The following is an 8,097-nucleotide window of genomic DNA, read 5'->3' on the forward strand; positions in this document are numbered from 1 at the left end:
TATTGGTTCAGGTGTACAACATAGTGATTCGACATTACTAAATGTTCACCGTGATAAAAGTAGTTACCTTATTACAAAAGTACTACTTTACTACAAAAGTGACTAAAGGACAAGTAACTTTAAATAAATCAAAGGATGAAAACTGAGGAGGATAACCAAAAAAGCAAAATCAAAAGAAATAAAGGAACCCTGAAGATGAGAATGATATATGGTGAATTTGACTAAGAACACAAGGAAGGGATGCAAAGCACATCAGGACAATGGATGCTCTGATCCACACACAAACCCATGGTGATGGAAGACTTATTTAGCAAGAAATTCTTAGTAAAATACATGTGCAGAAAAACCATACAGAAATACAAAACCCTTGGAACGGAGTGCTTCAAATGTTTTCTTAAACGAGAACTATTCCCCACAAGGGGCAATAGCCCTGGAGGAGAGCACGGGGAAGGGACTTGTGAAGCACAAGGTCTGTGTCTGGGCTTCTGCTCTGTGCCCTGGGGCTGGGCCAAACCAGAGAGAGTGTTTCTTTGCCAAGTGGTAAAAGCCCACACTCTGGGGCTAGACTGCTAAGATGCCATACTTTGCTCTTCTGTGTAGTAACTGTGCTGCCTTGGGTAAATTATTTAACTTTCTATGCCTCCAGTTCCCCAAATATAAGATAGGGAGTTAATGATAGTATTTATCTCCCTGAATTCCCAAGTATTAAATAGGTAAAATGCTTAGAACAATGCTTGACATTCCATAAGAAGTGCTATTTCTGAGTTAGTTATGGATTACAAGTTATGGTTCCCCCAAAAAATACTTAAAAAAATTATGTTTATTATGGAACTTTTCAAGCCTAAAGCAAAAATAGAAAACAGTATAATGAACCCCCACATACACATCTCTGAGTGTGGGCAATTATCAACTCATGACCAACCTGATTTCATCTCTTCCCCATCTATTCCATCTGCCCTCCCCTTCAGATTATTTGGAAGCAAATCCCAGATTTACTTTCAATATTTCAATTATATCTCTAAAAAGCAAGATTTTTAAGAAAAAGAGACCCTAACCACACTGCCATTTTCGTGCATAAAAATTATTAATGATTTCAAAGAAAATATTTTATAGATCTCAGTGTAAGGCTGGAGGCACTGGAGGGAGAAAAGCGAGGACAGTGCAAATGGAACAAAGACAGCACCAAATAGCTCTGTGCCATATAAGGAAAGAATGGACAGCTCTTCTGGGAGTCCAGTCCTGTGATGTGCTGACAAACCCCGGATGTAGACACCCCCATCCAGAAGGAGGAGGCCTCTGGCGGTCCATCACCCAACCCTGAGCCAATAAAAATTCCCCACCTACCCCTAGCGCAGCCCACTTCCCCCTACCTTCCCTGTTCTTTTAAAAACTCCCTGCCTCCCCTCCTGGGTACAAATTCCCTGGCCTGTGATAGTCAGACCGGGGAACCTCGCCCGGGAATTGCGCTCAAATAAACTGCTTGGCCCTTTGTTGCCTCTCATTGCCTGCTTATTTTAGCTAGAATTTATCTTACATTTGGTGCCAAAACCCGGGAAAGAGTGTGAGAGCAGGGCCCCGACTGGCCACCGGCAGTCCTGTCCCCTCCTTCCCCAACCTGGGACCTCAACCTGCTCTTCACTGCATAGACTATTTTTCGGTGAGTCCCTCAGTTTCCCCCAGTCTGTTTCCCTTCCTAACCTGTTCTCACCTGGTCTGTCCGAAATCATAGCTATGTCCAGGTTGGGGCATTCAGGCCCTGGGTGCCGGAGACCAAAAGGGCCCACACCCACAAGATGGCGGATTTCCTGCTTCTTTTCCGGGTTTGCTATTCCCGCCAGTGCCCTCCGAGACCCAATCACCTTTGTACACACTCCTGCTAGCACCACCTGGTGTCCAATCATCTTCCGACCCTCCCCTTCCTTGCTGATCGGTATAAATTAAGCCTGCTGCAAATAAACTGCGCCAGCTTGATCAGACACCCTGTCTTGCTGGTCGTTCTTTGTGTCCCTTGCTTGTTCATTTCTGCAGGCGTCTCCGGCTACACTCCACGTTAATCCCGCGGGTCGGGACAACTGGCGCCCAACGTGGGGCCCCCCGGGACTCCTGCTGAAACGTCTGCTCGGAAGCCCTGGCCAGGCATTCATTTGAGTCACCGCACGGGTATTGACCTGATGTCGACTCTGCATGGAGAAGGATCACTGCGGCTCACCCGTCCGTAATACAGATCCTTGAGAGGTGAGTAGACGAATCCCCCAAGCAAGATTCCAAACAACCTCTTGGGTGTTCAGCAGTCCATTTGATCTTATCACTTCCCTCCAGTTTGCTGCCGCGATTTATTCCTTGTTTTGTTCACTAGTTGTTCCTCTCTGAAAACCTTGTGTTTACTTTGGGCTAACGGTCGTTCACCTCGAAGGCATACCCGGGGGACTCCGACTCCAGAGTCCCTGCCCTAGAGGGTCCGAGCAGGCGGATTGTACCTGCCGACTGTCCTACGTAAACAAGGGCTCGTCTGAGCTGACGAGAGTGGCTCCAGTGTTTCAGGACATTGATGTAATTGCAGCTAAATTGGAGGAAAGGATTCAAATTTTTACAGTGCAAGGGTTGCGGCCATAGTGATGGGCAACTCTCTGAACTCCCATGAAGTCTTCCTTACTGGACTCAAGGAGTCCCTCAGGACACGAGGAATTAGGGTTAAAAGAAAAGACCTTAGGTATTTTTTTTCCTTTATTCATGAGACTTGCCCCTGGTTTCCCCTCGAAGGCACTATCAATCATAAATGTTGGAAGAGTCTGGTGATCGTATAGAAAAACCAGCTAAAGCCCAGAAATACTGCCGCCTTAACCTTAAACACTTAAAAGACTTAAAAACAGCTGTTACCAATTATGGCCCCACAGCTCCTTTTACATTAGCCTTAATTGAAAGCCTGAGTGACCGGTGGTTGACTCCTAATGACTGGCTTTCCCTAGCTCGAGCCGCCTTGTCAGGAGGAGAGTATGTTTTATGGCGCACTGACTTTGTAGAAAATTGCTGTGAGATTGCGCAGCGCAATAGTGAAAGTAAAACTTCACGCGCATGGACAAGAGATAAACTGCTTGGGCGAAGCCCCTATGAAACAAATGAAGCCCAAGCAGCCTTCCCCCCAGGCCATTTAGCTCAAGTCCAAAACGCAGCCCTTAAAGCCTGGTGGCACCTCCCTCCTAAAGGCTCCGCTACTACCTCCCTAGCAAAAATCCCGCTCCCATCCCCCTTCCGAAACCTCCCGGCCAGCTTCCCCTTCTTTTAAAACACACCCTTCAGATCCTGTTACAAACCCCTCCCAGGACCCAAGCGAGCTCCCGCCCTTGCCAACAATTGAGCCTCTTTCTCCGTCCCCTCCCCTTGATAGTTCTGCCGATCCTGTTATTTCTCCCCCAAGTATTTACCCTATTCTCATCGACTTAAACCCTGATGAGCCCCTTAGTCCCGCTGATGAGGCCACGCTAGAGGAAGGGGCAGCGTGCCATAATAATTCTGACTGGCCATCAAAAAGCCCTGCTATTGTTCATGCGGCCCCGCCCATCCCTGCCACTACGTCCCGCCCTCCAACTATAAGCCCACCTGTAAGCCTGCCTCCCTTCCTCCCACCACCACCTTATCATTTCCCTGTCCTTGACCAAGTGTTCCCTGCCTCATCAACTCTCTCCCGCGAGCGTCTGCATATGACAAATGACCTCTCAGTCCTCAGGCACATGGTCAAAAACAGAAAAGAGCAAATTCAACTCCTGCAGGCCGTCCGTGATTTAGATCAAGAGCTCTCCAAATTGACTCACATAACTTACATCCCAAAACCTCCTCAGCAGCCCCAGGGAAGCCAAACAAGCTTGTGACTCAGATCAGGGCTCTAGTAGCGAAAAGTCACACAGTCCCTGGATTTATCAGACAGGCAGGGGCCTCTTGAGGAATGACAATAGCTCAGGCAGAAAAAACTAGGAAAACTAACTGAGAGCAATTCGATCCCTAAACTCTAAAAAGAAGTATCTTACCTTCTGCACACAAACCTGGCCCCAGTACAAACTCTGATTAGAGAGGCTTGGCCCCTGAAAGAAGTATGCAATATAATGTTATGCAGCTAAATATATTTTGCCACAAGGGAAGAGGATAGTCAAGAGTTCCATGAACTGCTACAATGTAGAGCTAGTTTTCTGAATTGTTTTAGTGAACATCTATTCTATTTATTAAGTTCATCACTGTCTTTGAGAATTGAGAAGTCTTAAACTAAACTCCCTGAGATAGAAGAAATTTATCTTCTGCAATACAGCCTGGCTTTAAATGACTGGAGCTAGAATTGTACTTGCATTTCATTTCCAGCCCCCTAGACACACATAGTCCCTATCAGTTCAGAGCCTCCATCAGCCCTGTTAGTCTGGGGCTGTCTAAACCTTAACCCAGTTATGTAAACTGCTTGCCTTTAGAGTGTATTCTTGAAAACTGAAGTACTTTTCATCAAATAAACTAAGAAGAAAGAAGACCATTGAGTATTAGAAACTCAAATCTTTATGTCAGTTTGTCTGTGTATATGTATTTGTATGAAGAGTGTTACTAACTGTAGTCATTATGTCTCGGTCTGTATGTTTGTGTGACTAAGTGTGTAAAAAAATATATATATTTTCCACCTCCGGAGGGTATTAATAAAATTGATTTAAAAACATGCGCTTGTGAAAATTGGGCATTCTAAAACTTCCAGAAAATCTAATTAAAAAATATTATGCATTAATGCTAATTTAAGCTTAACTGAAATGGACATGTCTTTATAGTTATTAGCTGCCAAAGTTTACTTAAAGTCATTTAAGTTGATGTTACCTGTTAAATATTCCAAGAAAATACTTAAAGAAAAGCTTGACTTTGATGTGTGGTGAAAGTTTTATAAGTAATTTAGCATAGTTGCTAAAAATAAGTAAACAAGTGTAGCAAATAAACCTTTTAATAATAATACTGTATTAATCTATAACAATGTATATATCTGCAAACAGCCTGAGAATTTTTGTGGTAACCAAAATTCTTAAAGTTTGCCAAGTTATTTAAGAAAATAAGATCTTAATATTAAAAAGACTAAGCTAAGTGTTGTTAACAACTATGTAACCTTCTGCATTCGCTTTTAAACTTTCTTATTATCATTCCAGTTAAATAATAAGTGTTATTTAATAACTATAATTCTATTTAGGCAAGTGCCTTAAAAACGTTTGACAGCTTCCCATAACCAAAATTTAAAAAGGTATTTTTACCTCTCGATTAACTCTGATATTTTCCAGAGGGCCCCTGGAACATATCAGTAGAATTTCTTCTCTTCATCAAGAAAATATTTGACTAATTTGGCTTATTTACCTGATATATATTTACCTGGAAAGCACTGTCAAAAGGAATAATACTAAACTTTATTATTGAATCTTTCATGTTACATAAACATCACTCTTACCCCTAAAGTGCTCGCTCCTGATGCCCAATTAAATCTAACTGTTAGTATTACTATAATTACTGATTGTGTATGTATTAATTGTACTCATGTGCCCTCTTATTATAATTCTTCAATCAATGTAAAATGGTCTTCTAGATATAGACTTCCAAATAGTTGGGTATTTTTGCGTAATAACAAAAGATATCAAGCCCTTTCTCCACACTATCGAGGTGTTTGTGATGTGGAATGCATTCTTCCTGCTCTAATAGACCACCTGGATATAAGCACAAGAGACTTCTCTGAGTTCTGCCATCTGACTGTGATGAAAACTTGAAACTTTGAGATCCTGTCGCTGTTGCAGTTGCAGCTGCATTCCTCCTGCCAGTTCCTGGACTTGTCATTAGAATGCAGAAAGAGATATCTAAGCTGGCCTGTGCATATAGCAAAACAACAAACTTGACTGCTTCTGTATTATCTGAACTCAACCAAAAGCTGAGAGAATTGCGAGCTGCAGTGCTTCAGAATCGTGCTGCTCTGGACTGTCTGATGTTAAAAGAGCATGTAAGATGTGATCAGTTTCCAAGAATGTGCTGTTTCAATTTCTCAAACTACTCAAAATCAATTAGATGATATCCCTCATATTGTCAATAAGTTTTTACAAATGCCTAAGCTATCTAACTAGTTTTTTAATTTCATTAGATATAACGAGTAATTGTAAGTCTGCCTTTGTTATGTATCTATATTCCTATTGTTAATGTGTATATGCAATTTAACTAGCAGTTTTTTAAAACCTATATATATATTCAAGTTATGTCTGTCTTTCGACATGTTCAGAGAACCCCTGAATAGTGTCTGGCACGCTGTCATACCTCTCTTAACCCTAAGCATTTTATGTCTTCTATTGCTGTTACTAGGGCCTTGTGTCCTTCGCAGCATGTGGAAACTCATCCAACAAGCCTTAAGAGACCTGCATTATTTGAAATTGCAGGCAGCCCCCCCACTTGTAAATCATAAGATCTAAAGTCAAGTATGGTAGCCAGTGACGGGTAAGATATGGTTGAATGGTAAATACCAACCTAAGACAGGGAGTGGTCGACAGAGGACTATACCCCCATGACGGGTAATTAAGAGGTTGTACCTGCAGAAATACAGGACAGACATAAGACTTCTGATAAAAATAACAGGGGCCGATCTAATACTGGGGCAAGCTCCTATTTATGTAGGCCGATCCAGTATTAGGGCAAGCTCCCCTGAAGATATCAGGCCGACTCCAAAAAGAGGCAAGCTCCTGAAAAACAGAGGCCAGGTACAAAACCTCTAAACCTAAGACAGGCACCGTCTACCCAGTAGATAAAAAGCTCCAAGTTCCTGTCCCAATCCCTCCTAAAAAGAATAGAAAATGAGGAGATGCCGGAGACCAAAAGGGCCCACACCCACAAGATGGCAGATTTCCTGCTTCTTTTCCGGGTTTGCTATTCCCGCCAGTGCCCTCCGAGACCCAATCACCTTTGTACACACTCCTGCTAGCACCACCTGGTGTCCAATCATCTTCCGACCCTCCCCTTCCTTGCTGATCGGTATAAATTAAGCCTGCTGCAAATAAACTGCGCCAGCTTGATCAGACACCCTGTCTTGCTGGTCGTTCTTTGTGTCCCTTGCTTGTTCATTTCTGCAGGCGTCTCCGGCTACACTCCACGTTAATCCCGCGGGTCGGGACACCTGGGCATCTGGCCCACCCTCTGTGGGCATCTGGCCCTCCCCTGGCCCTGTGGTATGGGAGACATCCCTCACCCAGGCTCCCAGAACATCTCCCCTGACTTGGCACACTTGGGACACTGGGCACTCTTCTCAGCAGGATTAGTTGGAGAGTGGCGCAGACATGGGGAACCAGCCCTCAAGAGCAGAGGTTCAGACCCTGTCACAGTGTCTCATTTCTAATTTGGCTACTCTATATTTGTCCCAGGAAGTTTGCAGATGGAAGCTAGTCTTTCTTTGCTCTGAGGCCGGGCCTCAGTATCTCTTGGACAATCAATCTTACTGGGCCCTTGAGGGAACTTTTGATTTTGGCCTCCTCACTGACTTGACTAATTATTGCCACCAGAGCAGAGAGTGGGGTGAAATCCCATATGGGCAAGCTTTTTGGACTTTGCACTCCTGCCCAGACTTTTATGTTAAGTGTTCAACAACTCAGGTTCTCCTGGCCCGATCTCCAGTTAAAGATTGTCAGCCTCTTACTCTGCCCAGTCCTTCTTCCTTTTCAGATCTGCAGGAGGACCTTAGTCTCCCACCTCTCTCAGCTCATTACCTCCATCCCTCTCTGCCACCATCTTTAAGTTCTTTGTCCTCCTCCATGTTGCTGCCATCTTAAAGTCCTACATTCTCAACCATGCCATCTTCCTGCTCCTCTCCTCTTCTGGTGGCTGCATCACCCCCTCCCCCTCTCCTTCTGCCTTCACCGCCCTCTTCCCCCACCAGAACACGCTCCTCCTGCCCTCCGGTCCTGGAAGCCATGGACAAGAAGCTAAAAAGAAAGAAAGCAATTAAATATCAGTAACTCAAATCTTATATCAGTTTGTCTGTCTGTGTATATGTATTTATATGAAAAGTGTTGCTAACGGTAGTTGTTATGTCTCAATTTGTATGTTTGTGTGTCTAAGTGTGTAAAT

The 8,097-nt window shown here is 43.8% G+C and overlaps 1 long non-coding RNA gene across 1 annotated transcript; it reads left to right on the forward strand.

Moving 5' to 3' along the window:
• The first annotated feature begins 1,763 nt into the window (after positions 1–1,763).
• LOC140850458 (uncharacterized) lies at positions 1,764–6,813 on the forward strand. Its single transcript, XR_012133322.1, has 2 exons — positions 1,764–2,235; positions 5,701–6,813. It is a non-coding gene; the product is annotated as an uncharacterized lncRNA (long non-coding RNA).
• Positions 6,814–8,097: the final 1,284 nt, after the last annotated feature.

This window comes from Manis javanica, chromosome 7 (genome assembly GCF_040802235.1).
Source record: "Manis javanica isolate MJ-LG chromosome 7, MJ_LKY, whole genome shotgun sequence".
NCBI lineage: Eukaryota > Metazoa > Chordata > Mammalia > Pholidota > Manidae > Manis > Manis javanica.